Here is a 20,515-nt window from a genome sequence, read left to right on the forward strand (position 1 = left end):
AGAAGCAGGCCAAAGTGACACGGCCGCCCACGGACACCTGAAACCTGAAGTCCGCGGTGATGTACACCCACCCACAGCACCATATGTGGTTGTATTAGTGATAGATTTAGCCCCAACTCAGACTTTCCTTTTATTTCTACTCCGATTTAAAAAATAAATAAAAAATTTAATTAAATTTAAGACTAAAGCACATCTCAGCGCCTGCTACAACAAGGCATATACTTCTCTTTTGGGGCTCTCATTCCCTCCCAGTTTATGCGACTCAACCCGATGATACCTCAGAGTTCACCTTATAATATGCAGATGTTTATAGATTATATTTAACCAGTCAGGAGTTTTGTTTTATGTGACACTTTTCCTTATACCTTTTCATTCACTTAAAAATGTAGCGTACCGTGCCGGTACTCATATGTATAACCCAAATATGCTACAACAAAAATATATTTAAAACAAATACAGTATTTTTCAGTAGACATCTTTATAAATAAAAACAATAATCAAAATGTATACTTATTGTTTAGAATGTGAACTTGTAGCCCTGATATATCCTTTCTTTCTATCCTGTTCATCAAATTGAACATACCTTCTTTATATGAATAGTTTGTCTTCTAGCCATAGGCACAAGGAATCATGCTGCTTTTTAAGAACTTTCAGAACAAAATGCAAATACAATTCTGCTTTGTCTGCACCAGAGGGGGCTTTTGGACCCTGCCATTGTGTTGATCATCTAAAGAGATTGACTCTATAAAAAAGGGAATACATTTGAATTGCTGTCACATCTTCGTGAAACATTTATAACAAAGCCTTATTCCTGAATTATTTGGAATACATTAAGAATTTTCAGAAACATTTTTGCTGTAAGTGTTGATAAGTAAACAGCGTAAAAAGAGTCTCTTATGTTTTTTTAAATAAATATTTAAGTCAAAACTTACAGTTTTGAAATTCAGAAATAGACTATTGCAAATTAATAGACAAGTATTATTTGGTTTTAAGAATTATGTTGTTTGTTTTCTAACCTCATAATCCTTGCAACCATTACATCTGAGTCACAAGGTACATTGACAATAACATCATCCCCTGGTAAAACAATAAGAGATTTTTGTAAAGCATTCTAATATAACTTTTCAATTTACCAATTCTCTCACAATAATATACATATGATGAGTAAAGTTTTGATTGTAATTGCAAATAGTAATCAGCTGCTGTGAACTCCATTTACTAGAATGATCTATCTTAATGTTAAGGTAAGCTGTAGTGCATAGCAGTTGAAGTACCAATGATTGACTATCATTAAGTTTTGGGATGGTCCACATCAGTTGCATCAGTTTCAAATATTCATGTAAGGTAAAAAATCCTAGGAAGTGGGTGATGTCACTGGTAGGAGCTGTACAGTGCAATGCTACCTCAATAACAAGCTCTGTGATTGGTTGACTGGTAGACATGGGCGAGCTTAATGACGTTTTGTTTTATTTTGTATGTATTAATTATATTTCTTTTTAGGCCTATTAGAATTAAAATACCTGGAGCTTCACCTCCATAAGCCCATATGGCAATCAAACACCACTAATTAGGGCCCAAATTACAATTAAAATACATTATTTTATTATAATATTTTATCCACACTCCTTTTAGATAAGTGATGTTAATGTTAAGGATGCCCCAATACTCATAACTATAGTCCTATTCTTTAATAACATATTAATTATAAATGCCAGAATTGAATACAAATACTATAAACTAAATTAGTAATAACATTATGCTGATAATGATGACTTTCAGTTATTATCCCTTCATTCCCATCAATAAATTTTTAAATCAGAAGATGCATTTTAAAGACAATATGTTTTACTATACATTTCCACGCTCACACATTTCTATACAGTTTATAACATTTTAATTTAAGCTGGGGACATCTGTCTTTTACCAATATTTTAATATTTTAATCAATATTTGTGATGTGCAATCTACCATGGAACTGGCAATTTCCTGCATACTGTGTACTCAGGTTTGTTGAGTATAAATCTTGAAAGTCAGCTCAAGGATGTGTTTTATGTATGTATATATATATATAATCATATCCTGGAAACATACAATGATCATCCACTACATTACAACCACTGACAGGTCAAGTGAATAACATTGATTATATTCTTACAATGACACATATCAAGAGGTGGGATATTTTAGGCAGCAAGTGAACAGTCAGTTCTTGATTTTCATGTGTTGGAAGTTGGAAAATGGGCAAGTGAAAAGTCTGAGTGAATTTGACAAAAGACAAGTAGTGATGGATAGACAACTGAGTCAGAAAATATCCAAAATGACAAGTCTTGTGGGGTGTTCCACTAAAAGGCGTGCTAGGAAGGACAACTGGTGAAAGGGCATTAGGGGCATGGGCACCTGCTAACAAAGCCAGTGTTATGCTCTGGGCAATGTTCTGCTGGGAAATATTGGGTCCTAGTGTTCATGTGGATGTTACTCTAATACATAACACCTACTTAGAGATGGTTGTAGACCCCTTCATGGCAATGGTGTTCACTGACAGCAGTTGCCTCTTTCAGCATTATCATGCACCCCGGCACACTGAAAGAAATGTTCAGGATTTATTTGAGGAACATGACAAAGAGTTCAAGGTGTTGCCTTGGCCTCCAAATTCCCCAGATCTCAATCTGATTTAACATCTGTGGGATGTGCTGGAGCAACAAATCTGATACATACGGGTCCCACCTCGCAACTTGCTGGACTTAATGGATCTGCTGCTAATGTCTTGGTGCCAGATATCATAGTAAATAGTTGCCAACTGCACTCCAAATGCTTATAAAAATATAAATGTTCTTGAATATCAACAAAACCTTAAAGAAAACAAATAAATACAATATGTATATATATATATATATATATATATATATATATATATATATATATATATATATATATATATATATATATATATATATATATATATATATATGTGGTCTGCTGGCCAAGGCCAAAACATTGGGTGATATTGTTTGTATCATTTTCTATGGTAAAGGACAGTACTATTTTCTGTTTTTATTTGTATATCTCTTTTGTAAATATTTGTTTTTCTGTAAGGTTTTGTTGCACATTGATTATTTTCTGTGTAATTCAACTAGATTGTGTTTCTACTATACATGGGTATTTATACCTAAATGCATATGCTTATTTATAATTATGTTTTTATGTGATATTCAATAAAATATATATTTTTATAAGCATCTAAAGTACCGTTGCCAATTATTTACAATTGTTTCTACTTTTTTCCACTTGGGGAGTGGTTTGGCCAATTTTATTGCACCTTAGTTGTTTATTACTTGCTGCATTTAGATGTGTTCCCCTACTTGTACTAATTGTTGGTGCCAGATATCACAGGACATGCTTAGAGCACTTATAGAGTCCATGCATTGATGCATGAGAGTTATTCTGGCAGCACAAAGGGGACCTAAATGATATTCGGCAGGTTGTTGTGGCTAATCAGTGTACTTCTAGCATAAACTATAATTGTTCAGTAGCACATAATATTATGTGTTATTATTGTGTATTATGTTTTTCTAATTCTGTTCACTTTAACTTACTATATTTGTTATTTGTTCTAGCTCCATTATATTAAACTAAAGCACTGCACTATAAACTATCCTAAGTGCAGCAAAATCATTTAGATTAGCATCAGCTACTGGAGAGGTTGCAGACTGTATTAATTATTTCTATTGCTCCAAATGAAGCTGAATAATTTGATTTGGAAGAAATCTCTCCATTTCTTCAGTGTAACCAATCAGAAAATAAATCAAGCACAACTGACATAGAAGCCTTTTGATGGTGCTCTGTTTTTATCTATTATCAGGTCTATTCTATTTTAAACTGATAGATTTAATTCATTGTTGGACACACATGTTTATGCATGATTACTAGAGTGCTTGTCCCTCAAACATAAACAAAACAATGTTGAATCTTCAATAGGTAATGAGAAATGTAGGCTGTGTAACTAATAGTCACAAATGAAAATGTACAATGTATTATCTATGATGAAGGCTGCTTGATTCTCTAGAACATTGGATCCCAACTTGTGGAATGCGTACCTCCAGGGGTACAATACAGTTCCTTTCAGGAATATACAAAAAAAATCAGTAATGGGGGTTCTACCATCGGTGCAGTTTCACCGCACAGGTTGGGAACCACAGGATGAGGGTGACCATCAGGTGGGCATGCACTTAGGACCACCAGATCGAAATGTGCTATCAGGGGCAAAGTCATGCGTTTTGTCACTTTAACAGTGCGACTGAGCCCTTTCTTATCTGCAGGAAAAGAGCCAGTTACTTCCTCCCAGCTGACACAGACCCAGCCGCACGGGAGGCAGAGGAAAAAGGGGGGCGGGTCGACACAGAAGCAAGCCCTGAACTCCCAATAGCCACAGCAAGCAAAAGCCACCCTCCAGCACCCAAAAGGTAGGAAACTGGAGGATGGCTAAAAATTTGACCAGTATGTGTGTTTTGGGGAGTCTGTATTTGTGTTTGTATCTATGTGTGTCTGTATGTCTCTTTATCTGTGTGTGTGTCATTGTTTCTGCCTGTGTGCGTTTGCATGTCTGTATGTGTGTCAGTTTGTGTACCTGTTGGTCTGTATCTGTATGTGTATGTGTCAGAGTGTGTATCTGCATGTGTGTCAGTGTGTGTATCCGTGTGTCTGTGCAGCTGTATGTGTGTCAGTGTTTGCATCTGTGTGTCTGTGTATCTGCATGTGTGGCAGTGTTTGTATTGGTTAGTCTGTAATTCTGTATGTGTGTCAGTGTGTGTATCTGTATGTGTCAGTGTGTGAATCTGTGTGTCTGTATCTGTATGTGTGTCAGTGTTTATATCGATGTAGCTCTATTTCTATATCTGCATGTGTGTGTCACTGTTTGTATCTGTGTGTCTGTGTATCTGCATGTATAGCAGTGTTTTTTTCTGTGTCTGTATGTGTGTCAGTGTGTGTACCTATATGTGTGTTAGTGTTAGTGTTTGTATGCATCTGCATGTGTGTCAGTGTTTATATCTGTGTGTCTTTGTGTAATTTTGTGTTTGTCTGTATCTGTATTTATGTTACTGTTTGTATCTGTATATCTGTATCTGCAAGTGTGTCAGTGTGTGTTTCTGTGCGTCTATGTATCTTCATGTGTGTCAGTGTTTGTATCTGCACTGTATATACAAATGAGAACCTTCTTGCAAAAGTGTGAATAGAAAAATGATCATATATAGATAAAAAGACTAGAATTAGCTTAAACGTGTGCAGTGCTCCCAGCCAGGGAATTTCTCAAGCTACTCTAACCTTTTACATTATTCGTAGTATATCACTATATAAAGGCAGACCTACTGTTCAGGTCGCATGATGGAAAAATTACATAATTTACTCAACTTAATCCCAGATCGCTGTGATAGCGGCGATCGTGGGGTTAACGCTCCTCCTGTCTGCCTCCGTATTTGAGGCAGACCAGGAGCACCCAATCGTTCTGTCCCTGCAGCTGTGATCGCTCTGACAGGCTGTCAGAGCGAGCACATGTGCTACAGGGACTCCTGGTTCGCCTCCCTGTGCTTCCACGTTCAGTATGAAGTGCAGGGAGATAGATCAGCAGTAGAGATGTCGCGAACATAAAATATTCCGATCGCGAACGGCGAACACGAATTTCCGCAAATGTTCGCGAACGTGCGAACCGGGCGAACCACCATAGACTTCAATAGGCAGGCAAATTTTAATACCCAGAGGGACTCTTTCTGGCCACAATAGTGATGGAAAAGTTGTTTCAAGGGGACTAACACCTGGACTGTGGCATGCCGGAGGGGGATCCATGGCAAAACTCCCATGGAAAATTACATAGTTGATGCAGAGTCTGGTTTTAATCCATAAAGGGCATAAATCACCTAACATTCCTAAATTGTTTGGAATAACGTGCTTTAAAACATCAGGTATGATGTTGTATCGATCAGGTAGTGTAAGGGTTACGCTCGCTTCACAGTGACAGACCAAACTCCCCATTTAACGCACCGCAAACAATCCATTTGCACAACCGCAAACTCCCCATTTGCACAAGGTTGGATACCAAGCTAGCCATGTCCCGTTCCTTGTCCTCACTGATGTCATTGAAGGTCTCTTCCTCCACCCAGCCACGTACAACACCAAAGGTCCCCGAAAGGTGACAACAAGCCCCCTGGGACGCCTGCTGTGTTTGGTCTTCCACCTCCTCAAAGCCACCTTCCTCCTCTGACTCCTCTTCTTCAGACTCCTCTCTCTGCATTGCCTCTCTCTGCATTATTATAAGGTGTGTTAAGTAGTACTATTCCTATCAGTTTAATCCCTGTTATGTCCCCTATCAGGGGACGTGTATATGGCATCGATTTTAGGAACCGGGAGATGGAAAAAGATGCTTGGTTGGTCCTCCTACTTCAAATTTGGGGCACTGCGCGTGTAATCTAATGTGCCACCAGATAGGAGTGGTGTGTTAAGTAATACTATTCTTATCAGTTTAATCCCTGTTACGTCCCCCTCATCGGGCCTTTTTTAGTCGAATGTATCGCCCACTGTCAGTCCCTTTGGGATCCATCCCTCATTCATCTTAATAAAGGTGAGGTAATCTAGACTTTTTTGACCTAGGTGACTTCTCTTCTCAGTGACAATACCTCCTGCTGCACTGAAGGTCCTTTCTGACAGGACACATGAAGCGGGGCAGGCCAGAAGTTCTATCGCAAATTGGGATAGCTCAGGCCACAGGTCAAGCCTGCACACCCAGTAGTCAAGGGGTTCATCGCTCCTCAGAGTGTCGATATCTGCAGTTAAGGCGAGGTAGTCTGCTACCTGTTGGTCGAGTCATTCTCTGAGGGTGGACCCCGAAGGGCTGTGGCGATGCGTAGGACTTAAAAAGCTCCACATGTCCTCCATCAACAACACGTCTGTAAAGCGTCCTGTCGTGGGAGGAGGATTACTTTCACCTCTTCCCCTGTTAGATTCCTGTTGTGCTGTGACATCACCCTTATACGCTGTGTAAAGCATGCTTTTTAATTTATTTTGGAACTGCTGCATCCTTTCCGACTTGCGGTAATTCGGTAACATTTCAGGCACTTTCTGCTTAAACCGGGGGTCTAGTAGCGTGGACACCCAGTACAGGTCGTTCTCCTTCAGCCTTTTTATACGAGGGTCCCTCAACAGGCACAACAGCATGAAAGACCCCATTTCAACAAGGTTGGATGCCGAGCTACTCATGTCACGTTCCTCGTCCTCAGTGATCTCACGCAAGGTATGTTCTTCCCCCCAGCCACGTACAACACCACGGGTACCAGATAGGTGACAACGAGCACCCTGGGATGCCTGTTGTGGTTGGTCTTCCTCCTCCTCCTCAAAGTCACATTCCTCCTCTGACTCCTCTTCCTCACAATCCTCTTCCAGCGTTGCCGCAGGTCCAGCAAGCGATGCTGATAAGGCTGTTTCTGGTGGTGATGGTGACCACAACTCTTCCTCTTCCTCTTCACGCTCATCTATGGCCCGATCCAGCACTCTTCGCAGGGCACGCTCCAGGAAGAAAACAAATGGTATGATGTCGCTGATGGTGCCTTCGGTGCGACATCCTCAAAAGGATGCATGAGCCTACAGGCATTGCGCATGAGCGTCCAGTAACGTGGCAAAAAAAATCCCAGCTTCGCAGAGGCTGTCCTAGCAACCCGGTCATACAAATAGTCATTAACGGCTTTTTCTTATTGGAGCAGGCGGTCGAACATTAGGAGTGTTGAATTCCAACTTGTCGGACTGTCGCAAATCAAGTGCCTCACTGGCATGTTGTTTCGCTGCTGGATTTCTCAAAAGTGCGCCATGGCCATGTAGGAACGCCTGAAATGGCCACACACCTTCCTGGCCTGCTTCAGGACGTCCTGTAAGCCTGTGTACTTATGCACAAAGCGTTGTACGATCAGATTACACACATGTGCCATGCACGGCACATGTGTCAACTTGCCCAAATTCAATGCCGCGAACAAATTTCTTCCATTGTCACAAACCACTTTGCCGATCTCCAGTCGGTGTGGAATCAGCCACTGATCCACCTGTGCGTTCAGGGTGGACAGGAGTGCTGGTCCAGTGTGACTCTCTGCTTTCAGGCAAGTCAAGCCCAAGACGGCGTGACACTGCTGTATCCGGGATGTGGAATAGTACCTGGGGAGCTAGGGGGGGTGCCGTTGATGTGGAGCAAGACACAGCAGCAGAAGAGGACTCAGCCGAGGAGGTTATGGAAGAGGATGGAGTAGGAGGAGTAGAGGAGGTGGCAGCAGGCCTGCCTGCAAGTTGTGGCGGTGTCACCAACTCCTCTGCAGAGCCACGCATTCCATGCTTGGCAGCCGTCAGCAGGTTTACCCAATGCGCAGTGTAGGTGATATACCTTCCCTGACCATGCTTTGCAGACCAGGTATCAGTGGTCAGATGGACCCTTGCCTCAACACTCTGTGCCAGACATGCCATTACTTCCTTTTGCACAATCGAGTACAGGTTAGGGATTGCCTTTTGTGCAAAGAAATTTCGGCCGGGTACCTTCCACTGCGGTGTCCCAATAGCTACAAATTTTTGGAACGCCTCAGACTCCACCATCTTGTATGGTAAAAGCTTTCAGGCTAAGAGTTCAGACAAGCAAGCTGTCAGATGACGGGCAAGGGGGTTACTTTGTGACATTGGCTTCTTACGCTCAAACATGTCCTTGACAGACACCTGACTGTGGGCAGATGAGCATGAACTGCTCAAGGCAAGAGACGGAGTGGCGGATGGTTGAGAGGGGGCAAGGAGGACAGCATTGGTTGACGTGGCTGAAGATGCTGGACCAGGAGGAGGATGGCGGCTTTGAGTTTGTGTGCTGCTTGTACTCATGTGTTGATCCCATAGGTGTTTGTGATGTGCAATCATGTGCCTTTGCAAAGCAGTTGTACCTAGGTGGGTGTTGGACTTCCCACGACTCAGTTTCTTTTGGCACAGGTTGCAAATGGCATCGCTGTTGTCAGAGGCAGACACACAAAAAAAATGCCACACTGCTGAGCTCTGCAATGACAACATTCTGGTGGTGGCAACAGCATACTTTGATTGGCGTGCTGTCTGACTGACCCCGGGTGCTGATGCATGCTGTCTGACTGTGCCACTAGCTCCTTGTGATGACCTCCCCCTGCTTCCAACTTGTCTCCTCCTCCTCTCTGTCTCCCCATCTGAACTTTCCCCCTGTTCTTCTTCTCTTCTAGCGGGCACCCACGTGACATCCACGGACGCATCGTCATCATCAACCGCTTCACTTGTATCTGACAACTCAGCAAAGGAAGCAGCAGCGGGTACAACATCATCATCATCACACCGTACGTCCATGTGTGTAATGCTGCCTGACTGAGACATATCCCTGTTATCTACATCCTCTGGCAATAATGGTTGCGCATCACTCATTTCTTCCAACTGATGTGTAAATAACTCCTCTGACAGATCAAGTGAAGCGGCTGTGGTGCTAGTGTTGGTGGTGGCGGCAGGCGGGCGAGTGGTAACTTGAGAGGAGCCCGAAGCTAAGCTGGAGGAGGATAGTGCGTCAAGGTTCCGAGCGGAAGCTGTAGAAGATTGGGTGTCCTGTGTTAGCCAGTCAACTATGTCCTCAGAGCTTTTCGAGTTCAGGGTACGTGACCTCTGAACACTGGGCATTATTCTAGGGCCAAAGGGAATCACAGCACCACGACCACGACATCAAATGAAATACCTTTTTGCCCTCTAAAAAATTGTATAAAATATGTGTTGGTGCAATAAATGAGAGAGATGCAAATTGCGTTTGAACACAAACAGCAAAACATGCAAAAATGGCTTGTGTCCTTAAGGGTAAGTCCAGCTTTTGAAGCTGCGGCCTTAAGGGGTTAACACCTGTTTGTACGTTGAATCAGCCAAAGTATTGAATGGCCCACTCGTTAAAATAAGTTTGTGGTTAGCTTAACTAAATTACCCCATTATTTTTTGCCTAGAAGAGGTGTTTTTAAATAAAACTATTACAATCGTACAATCAAGATTTTAAATCAATGTTTACTGAATAAACGAGTACGCTGGAACACACTCACTCATTCACTAAAACTCAATTTCAAAGCTCACGTGATATAATTGTTTTATTTAAAATCACCTAACCTAGGCAAAAGTATCTTTTGTTCCCCTGGCTGTCAGCATAGCAATCTGGCTCAGACCGGTTTTACACGGGTCTCTATCCTGGAGACAAAGGGGAAAGTAATCCAATTGTCCAGGGCTACAGGCAGACTCCATTGAGCACATGGTTGCAAAAAGACATAAAACACTTTAAAATATATACAAGCATACACTATATATATAATATACATAATATACATTCTTTACATTTGAATTTTTCTGTGCATAACCGCTAACTTATTTTAAAGAGTGGGCAATTCAATACTTTGGCTGATCCAACGTACAAGGAGGTGTTAAACTATATATATATATAACAACTACAGGCCCAGCCTTCCATATGTGTATATATATAAATTTACATACACAGTTTGAAACCAAGATGGCTGCACTCACCTGAACATGCATACATTATAAGGGTGCTGTTGGGGCCAATGCGTACAACCTGCAAGATCCTGCGCACACACTCAACTTCACTAATCAGCAATTTCACAGCTTTTTTGTGTTTTTTTGTTGTTATTGCCAAATTACACCAATATTGCATTTTAACAACTGGCAACTTTGCTGTGGCACCACATAGTAAAGGCTTCTGTCTGTAAAGCATATAACCTGCAAGTCAATTTGCTATTTCTTTAAACAGCTTGGCAGTCTCAAAGGTTTAAAAAACGCCTAGTGAATCAATGAGTATTATATAATGTCCCAGGTGATGCCTAGCATTATTTAAAAAAAAAAAAAAATATATATATATATATATATATTTTACTCATAATCAAGTATCTTCCCCTGTATATAAGTGTTTTTTTGTATCCTACAGAGAAACTAATTTGCCAGCCAGAAATCCATTGTATGCATATTTGCCTTTTTTCCGTCAACGTTCCTGTTCCAATTTGGAAAATAAGCAAGCAGTAGCAGTAGCAAGCAGGAGAATAATTTAAATTACAAAAACCCATGTCATTATTTTTAAAGAGCACGTAACAGCATCATATAGCATTTTTGTGAAGCTGCATTCCTAAAATGTCATCAGATTACTTATGAATACCTATAAGCAGTTATTTGATCTTTTTTTTAATCTATTTTTGCCACACTCACTTTATGAGATAGCATTTATATTCCCACTTCTTTCTAATATTTCGTTCACTATCTATAAAATGCAATAAAATGTTTAAAACTACGTATCTCTTGCAGAAGTAAGGGATGAATTAATAAATGTGAATAAAATATGTATAACAACAGTCTATACATGAAATGGATTTTGTATTGCCCATTGGGTCCATTCCTTGTTTCAAATAAATGTTATTGTAATATTTTAAACAAAATTAACATGTAAATCAAAAGTTGAATAGGTAACAGATTCAAAGACCTACTAATTGAAGAGAATTTGGGGAAAACAATGGCTGCTGTCCTATGTCTGTTCTACATTGCATATATGTGTATACACACAAAGAAATTCCTTATCAGATGAAAACATTATTCAGTGTGCCTATGTAACATGCACCAATAAACCATTATTATGTAATATCAAAAGTATTCTAAAATGTATATATATTTATGAGATAGACAACATATTTGAAAAGACAAGCGTATGAGGGAAGAGTGTATAATACAGCTTACACCTATGGTATTTTGATTTTGTTAAATTTTATTTTATTTTAGAAAAATTGTAAACATTAGAAAGCTGTCTTTCGATTGCGATTGTTAGTTCAATAAAATAAGGAAGGTATTACTATATATTGGAAAGCTTTTATTTTGACATCTCTATTGCTGTAGTTACCTAACTTCTATAAACTAAATATATCGGTATTGGGCTTGTTTCCATTGTTGTTAGAAAAAAGGCAGCCATTACACATTGTTAATACTAATATCAATGTTTGCATGTATAAAATACTATTGTCTATGATTATATATAGAAGTCTTTCTAGTGAAACTGCAATAATTACCAGTGAATGGTTAAGGAACATGGGGCACAATGAGCTGAAGTGGTTTGTGTGCCTATAGTGTCCCTTAAAATATAAAATAAGTGTAGTTTTCAATTATCTAATCTTATTTCTTTACACACTGATTTAGTCAGATAGTGATAAATGGTGAAATATGCACTTGGGCTTTTATTTTTGGACAAATGCAAACAGGTGTGAATGTTATGCCATTAGATGCAATATGACCACATGTTGAAAACCAAAGTGATCATGGTCAACAATTCCATGCACTTCATTCATTCGCAATTCATTTAAATGCAAGGAGGGTGCTTTTGCATGTTAGATCACCCGACCAACTGGTTAAATTAACTGAGAAGGCTTTGTCCAGTAGAGATATCTTCTGAACTAAGAATTAAATGAAATCTTATGGTGGTCAAATCAAACCTTACCCATGCCTCTACCCATGGTCAACAAGTGGTGGCTATTAAAAAAAAATAATAGGCATGTATGTTACCTAACTATGTGGTTACACTGACCTTGCGGACTCTTGTTATACTACCACATAAAAAATAAAGAATAACACAAATAAAAAATAAATGGAACTAGTGTCCACCCTGTGCCCACTCATGATCAGGTCCCCACCAGTCCCCCCACTTAATTATTTATTTATGGCCCCACTGTGGGGGGCAAAGGGAGACACAATGACCAGGTCCCCACCAGTCCCCCATTTATTATTTAGTACCAGCTGCTTTTGCCCCTTTATTGTTTTGCAGTTGTCATATATAATATTATTGCTATTGCTTCCCAGTTGCTAGCCTTTTCTGACAGCAATCAGCTACTGACTGCTTACTGTTTAGTAGTCATGCCACTTCCCACAGAATGGCAGGTAGGGGCATGAGGGAGATTTTAAATCTCATTTCAACTTATATGGTGGTCATATTGACCTATATAAGTCTCCCTCTCCCCCACACCCCATGACTCCTCTCCTGCAACTGTAAAAAAATAACCTACTAAGTTCTCAATTAATACTTTTCTAGCAACCTATTTCATTACCCCTACTTATACCCTTTCTGTCACTATACCCCACTCTCTCTAGCATGTAAGCTCATTAAGCAGGGCCCTCAACCCCTCTGTTCCTGTGCGTCCATTTGTCTGGTTACAATTACGTGTCTGTTAGAATTTGCTGGTGCTATATAAATAATAAAATAATAATAATAATATATGCTTTTATTTGTTAATTTAATACATAGGAAGATCAGGGGAAGGATGCATATTTAAAGGACCACTCTAGTGCCAGGAAAGCATACTTGTTTTCCTAGCACTAGAGTGCCCTGAGGGTGCCCCCACCCTCAGGGACCCCCTCCCGCCCGGCTCTGGAAAGGGGAAAAGGGTTAAAACTTACCTTTTTTCAGCGCTGGGCGGGGAGCTCTCCTCCTCCTCTCCGCCTCCGTTCCTCCCCGTATGGACGCTTGCGTGCTCTCACTGTGATTTTCACAGTGAGAATCACGCAAGCGCCTCTAGCGGCTGTCAATGAGACAGCCACTAGAGGAAATAGGGGAAGGCTTAACTAATTGATAAACATAGCAGTTTCTCTGAAACTGCTATGTTTATAAAAAAATTAGTTAACCCTAGAAGGACCTGGCACCCAGACCACTTCATTAAGCTGAAGTGGTCTGGGTGCCTAGAGTGGTCCTTTAACCCCTTAAGTACACAGGACATGTGTGACATGTCATGTTTCCCTTTTATTCCAGAAGTTTGGTCCTTAAGGGGTTAAACAAAAATATGCAATGAAATTTGGACAAATTGGACCAAATAATGGACTTAATTGGGGTCAGTGGAGTAGTTTTTTCTTAACTTTCTGGCAAATGCTTTGGACAAACCAAATTTTCAATCCATGCGCACGTCTACTGGCTTTCCTCAATTAGCATTGAAATGAAGTGCTACTTAACATTTAGCAGCTGCTATTAATCTCCATGGAACATGTTGAAAGTTTTGCCAGCTGCTAATTACTAGTCATTAAAAGTTAAAACTTGTAGTATGGAAACTGCTGGCAATCACTAACAATGGGAATTGCCATTTTAGTAGTTAGTCACTTGTTGCTAATTGATTGCGACATGCATGAAAACTATGAAAACTATCCCATTGTATTTCCTGAATGTATTTATTAGCCGTATTAAAATCTTTTGTTGTTTTTTCCTATATAAGAGTGCCTACTGTATTTTTATTCTATCCAAAGCAATTATAATCACAATATTTACAATTCTGTAAAAATATGTCTTTTTTTACAGTTGATCTTTTTATACCTTATTTTTAGCAGTAATGTTTTTCTAGGTTTTGTGTCAATTAATGCAAAAATAAAAATGAAAATCAATTAAGATGGAATAACCATTTTTGCAGAATAAAATTCGCATGCACTTTATTTATTTAATTTTTATATTGTGACTACGGTAGGTAGTTTATTTTTTCATTCATTGCTTACCGTCACACTGAGGCATTATATTTTAATCTTGCCTTTTTTTTATTGCAAATGACTGGAATCAATCACTATTGTCTTTCTATTTCAGAATGATCTTAGGGAATTATTTATAAATGCAGGAAGCTTTCATTACCGTCGTATACAATCTATTTTGATTTTGCACTTAAAAATATATGAATACTTCAACAAGTCTTAAAACACTAAAGCTTTTTTGCAAAAATGGACTGCATAAGTTACTTCATCTTGTACATATTATTTAGTGCCTTAATCAATAGATTTCTATTTTTCTGTATGTTTATATAGATATGTATTTTTAAAAAGGGTTTTTTGTTTCCGCAATAATGGAAAGGATATGGCCAGAAAGTAATTACTCAGGAAAATGCTGAAGGGCCATAAAGATCAGCCTATTTAATGGACCAAGGCAAATGATTTTACCTTGCATAAATCAAGTCATAACAACATGAATAAAACATAACTCTCTTGAATATATTGTATTGACATTATATGTACTCTGCCTAGTTATAATTTCCATATGCAATGTTTAGAATCAAATCCTTTCATCATGCACGTCATGTGAATAATTATTGATGCGAATGCCTAAAACTGGTATTGTTTTTGTATTATAGAAGATGCGTTAATGTGACATCTTGGTGAATGATGTTAGGATGTTAACCTATATCACACAGAGAGATTATTTTATCCAGACAATTCATGCCTGTCCAGCATAATTTAAAGGTAACTGATGTCCTAAAAAGAAGCCATATATTGTCGAGTGATAGCTTATGGTACTGTCTTCGGAACCTCAGCCATCAGATTCAAGCTTTGCAAGAAGATGTCCTGCTGCGGGTGTTCAAAACAAGAGTGACTGTGTTAGATAACTGAGAGAGGGATGTAGGAATCAGAAGGAAGGGTAAACTAAATAAAATAGAAAAATACAGAAATCCGAAAAGTGTACGAATTGGAGACAGTTGAATAAATCAGTAGGAAGATGGAAATGAAACGAGTTTGTAAAGGGAAGAATTAAATAATGATGGAGTGTCTGAAATTATTTGAATAATAATCCTAATAATAATTAATCCTGAACAATAATTATCTTCTGATTTATTTTCTAAAAACATGCATTTTTTTCTATTAATAGCTATTTAAATATAAACATATACATAAAGGGAGCATTGCGAGCCATAGTATGTTTGTGTTGTACATGACACATTGTGTACTAAACATAGTGAGCATTATTCAGTATAACTCAAAGATTTCTTATGACTGACCCTAGCTCAATTGCACATGCATGATCTCTCACAAAATTGTGCTACTATATCTGGAGAAAAAAGGTGCCTTGAATGTAGTCATGTATAGTTCTCATATATGGGTAGATTTTATGGGTGTACCATTGTCAAAGAAGTATTACAGAAGTATTAAAGAAGAAAAGTATCAGGCTGCTATTAGTTGTTATGGTGACTGGAGTGTCTATTTTTCAAAGAATCAATAGCAAGCAGTGTGCACAAAGATTCGATTCACTGCCTGTTCGTTTAAAATATATTTAGTAAGCGATGATCTTCCAATGGAAATTACATTGGACATACAGTGAAAAGCTCCCTCCCAGAGGGCAGATCTTGGTAAGCTACGCGTTTTGTGTTTTACAACACTTTATCAAGTTCACCATTTTTTTTTTTCATTCAGAGTGTTTGGTTGCTGCATTACTTTTAGGGGTTAAAGCATTTCCTAATAGTTTCAACTTGAAGTTTGTCCCTGTTACTACTACTCATGGCATCCATTCTCTTGGCCACTGTGGTATTAGGAAGGTTTTGCAAGGTCAATAGTGATAAGCGGAGATGCAGCCTATCATTGATTGTCTGGAAAAACCTTAATCATACTGTGGAAATTGGAATTAAAAAAGACAGGGGGAAATGATGTTGAGTGCACAAAGATCAGCTTCAGGATGAAATTGTTGGAAAATGTTTTAACAACTGATGGCAACATTGTTTATGGACACTTCTGTCTCCATAGCACAATAAATAATCCGTTGTTGTTATAGCTGTTATAGGGGCAGGAGCGTTCCTTTAAATAGTGACAATTTTTACATATGCATCTACAAGGATGTGCATGCTGTCATTTCCTACAGAGATGAAGGAGTAAAAGGTGTCATGAGAATAAAATGTGTTTATACACCGAAGTATGTATGTTTTTGAAAGGGAATTGGTTAAGGTAATCCACTTAACAAATATTTCTGATGGCAATTCAAGTCAGAGCTTAAAATAGTGAACATTTTATTATTAGTTTATTTTACCATGTTTGCTGTTATGCTGCATGGAAAAAGCATAAAATAACACCCATGATATTGTATTACTGATAATAGGATCTAAATAGAACAGAGTGTTTTGGTTCAATGCACATCTCTAATTAAAATATGTATAGTAAGTCATTGCAACCAAATGATTAGAATCAGGGCATTATAACTATTCATATGCAGGCATCAAAACAGGATCAGTTATTAAAAAAGGAAAAAAAAAAAACAAATAAACAGAAGGCAATACCCTAAGGATAGTATCACAAGTTATCAATGTTAATAAACTCTCAATATTGTATTGTTGCCATTGTTGAAAATGAATACCATATTCACACAACATTCTGAAAATAGTAAGGTCGGTATCTAAAAAATCATTAAGTCCATCCTGTTTCTGTTTTTGATGCCACATACCCTGGTCCTAAATAGCTCCTAAATAGCTCCTACATCAGTCTAAACATACTGCATGGAGGTCTTTCTTGCCAACTGGCACGCCTAGGGTATTTTGAACCAGATGAAGATTTGACAATTGGCACTTCACAAAATGCATACCTGTAAAAGTGACTTAGCTGCTGTAGTTTGTTTTGGTGTTCAGGGTGGAAGGAGGCTGAGAGAGCACTCAGTTTAACAAAAACTTTGTTTTCCTGATACTTGCTGCCCACCCCCATACTTGGGATAACATTATGAGGAACTTTCATATTATTGGTCTATTATTATTAATTGGTCCAAACTATGCATACTGGGTATACCAGGATTTGGCATAGCTAAATTGCTGTAAACTGCATTTTCAGTGCTGAGTTAATAAAGGTTTCCCTCTTCTCTCCTCAGTTCTGCATGTCTATATTTACCATTCTCCACCTCCAATATGTCTCCCTCATGTTTATCTACCTCGACAAACTATACCTTACTTGCCTTACATTCCTTTATCTCTAACTCAGTTTTGACTGCCTCCCCAGGTCACCTCTCATGTGATTATGCCAATTCTCCATTTGTGTCTCCCTCACTCACAATGTGCCTCTACATTCTATATACTAATCGTTTGTCTCTTTTCCCTAGTTGTTTTTTTCTTGTGTGTTTGTCTCTCCATTCCCTCATCCCTAATGTTTCTCCAAATCCCCTTTATACATATTCACATTCCTAACGGGTCTTCCAGTGCAAACTCTGTCCCCCATCTGTTTCTCCATACCCCAGGCCTACTTTTTCTGTCACTACACACTCTCTTGCTTTTAAGTAATGAAAAGGTGGATTGGATATCCAAAACAAAAGCTTAACCATTTTTGTCTAATAGTATAGATTTCCTCAGGAGTGTGGCTTGCTGTCCAATTTTTCTCTCAAACATGGCATCTTTCATTAATTGAAATTTCTCATCCTGGTATTATTATTCATGCCTAATGTTTACCTATACTGGCAGTATACTTTGCTAAACAAAAAGACATATAAAACATATTTACTTAATGTATTATAGCAATTTTTTAAAATAAATATTTATTATTATTACTGTAATGATTATATCACGCTAGGATAATCTCACTGGTTTACCTTTTATTCTTGGCACAGCCCTGCTAATCAACAGGTCATCAAAGAGTTGTTTGCTTTTGCTCTGTGTCATGGCATACACTACTCAAAATAAGCCCATTACTATGCTCTGGGGGTGAAAGGGTAAAAATCACTACTTGCCTGCAATAGACTAAAATAATGATAACAAATTGAACTTCACACCACCCACACTTAACTCTATTGTCAAAAGCTGCCACCATCAAGGTGATTTATAAATGGGGAGCTGTGTGTCCCCAAGGAAATTAGATTAACAACCAACAAACACAATTAACCAAAGGAGTAAGCACACATTTTGGCACACCTCAGGTTCTCAAGCCAGTCCAGAAGAAGGAACAGGGTGGTCGAAGGGCATCACTGTAGAAGTAAGAGTGAACATAAATGACCTATAGGATCGAAGTTTTACACCACACCACAAAGGAATGTTGGCTAAGCAGGAAGAGATCTTATCTATAGCCCATTCCTGCTATACTCACAGATGTCTAATTGTTCTAGCTGAACAAAACCACATTAACACCTCAAGTTCTGTAATAGCCATGGCACATTTCCTGTAGCAGGACAGCTAATGTAACCCTTTCAGTGCTGTTATCAGTCATACCATCTCTACCAGGAAATCATTCCATGTATACACTATGCATATCACATTTAAATAACAATATTTCTATAGTGCAGTAATAAATTATGCTTGCTCGGGATGACACCCTGTATATATGTGTCATGATTACTAGTTGATCCAGCACGTAGAACTGTATCACACCTAGGACTAAAAGGGAACATCTTACCGGGCTTTAGAATGGTCGGCCTTTACATACCAAAGAATAGTCAGAATACTTGCCGAGGTCGGGGACACAGAATGGGACACAACGATAAGGGAAAGCCAAAAGTCAGGTATACCAGAATACAGGGAAGTCAAAACGAAGCCAAAGTCAATAACCAGAAATAAATGCTCAGGAACACACTCTCAGACAACCACTAAGGGAAACCACGGCAGGGCAATGATGATAAGTAAGAATGCGCTTAAATAAGCCTTTTACAAATCTGAATGGCCGAAATCCGCTTTGACCCTAGAACGTGCGCGCGTGTGTCTCCCACATGATGTCACATGCACGCTGGCATTGTCACCAACGTGGGCGGATGTGGGGCTAAAATTTGGTGTGGATCTGTAGCGGCCGGCATCCATCAACATGTTGCAGGAGTTAGGTACACTGACACATTGCCGCTGAGCGCAGATACCGCAAGATGAGGATAAATATGTTACAATATGTGCATGATGTTATCACATATCCTATAAAATGTATTTATTTTCTTGTGTAAACAAATGAAACAAATCTCTAATTTCTTTATAGCTTGTATTTTCAGTTCTCCTTATTGATTCTGTAGCATTTTATTCATGTGTTTTTTAGTTTTTTGTTTGTAATGCCATACAATATTTATTATTTAGAGTTATTGGAATCCGTGTTCTGACATATAACTTTTTTTTGTATTCATTAGTTAGCACTTCAAAGAGATATTATTGCCTCAAACTAAATAAAAATGCATCTTGTAGGTAAGATTGCCAATAACGACATTTTAAGGTCCTTGTAATCCTCCACCTTAGGTTAACTTTGTTCCTAGAAGGGGCTACACTTTTAACACGGAAGTGAGAAATTGCATTGTGCAATTGCAAAAGTGACAAAGAACTCATATTTTGAGAAATACCAGCTGTGATAAAAGCTAAGTGCTTTTTCATTTATTATTTCCTCTGTGAGCTCAGAGAGGTCAGCCAAAGGCTGTGTACTCAATAATATTTCCTGTCTTTAGAGGGTGAAAAAATTGATCTCATCAATCTATATTGTATATACTGAAAAGGGTTTAGAACATTTGTGGTTAATGAATTTCTGGTTTCTAAGAACAATATGCCATGTCAACTTTTTGTTAAAGAATTGAACTTATGCCCAGAAAAATCTAAATGTTCACCAGCTTATATTGACCGGACTCAGACGGGTATTAGATTTGTGGAAGTATAACAGAGATAACACCGAATCTTTTATTAGACCCACATTTCTTTTCACTGTTACTGCCAAGATTTACAGTAGACATTTACTGATGTACTTACAAACAAAAAAATATGACTTC

The sequence above is a fragment of the Pelobates fuscus genome, chromosome 7, assembly GCF_036172605.1.
Source record: "Pelobates fuscus isolate aPelFus1 chromosome 7, aPelFus1.pri, whole genome shotgun sequence".
Lineage (NCBI taxonomy): Eukaryota > Metazoa > Chordata > Amphibia > Anura > Pelobatidae > Pelobates > Pelobates fuscus.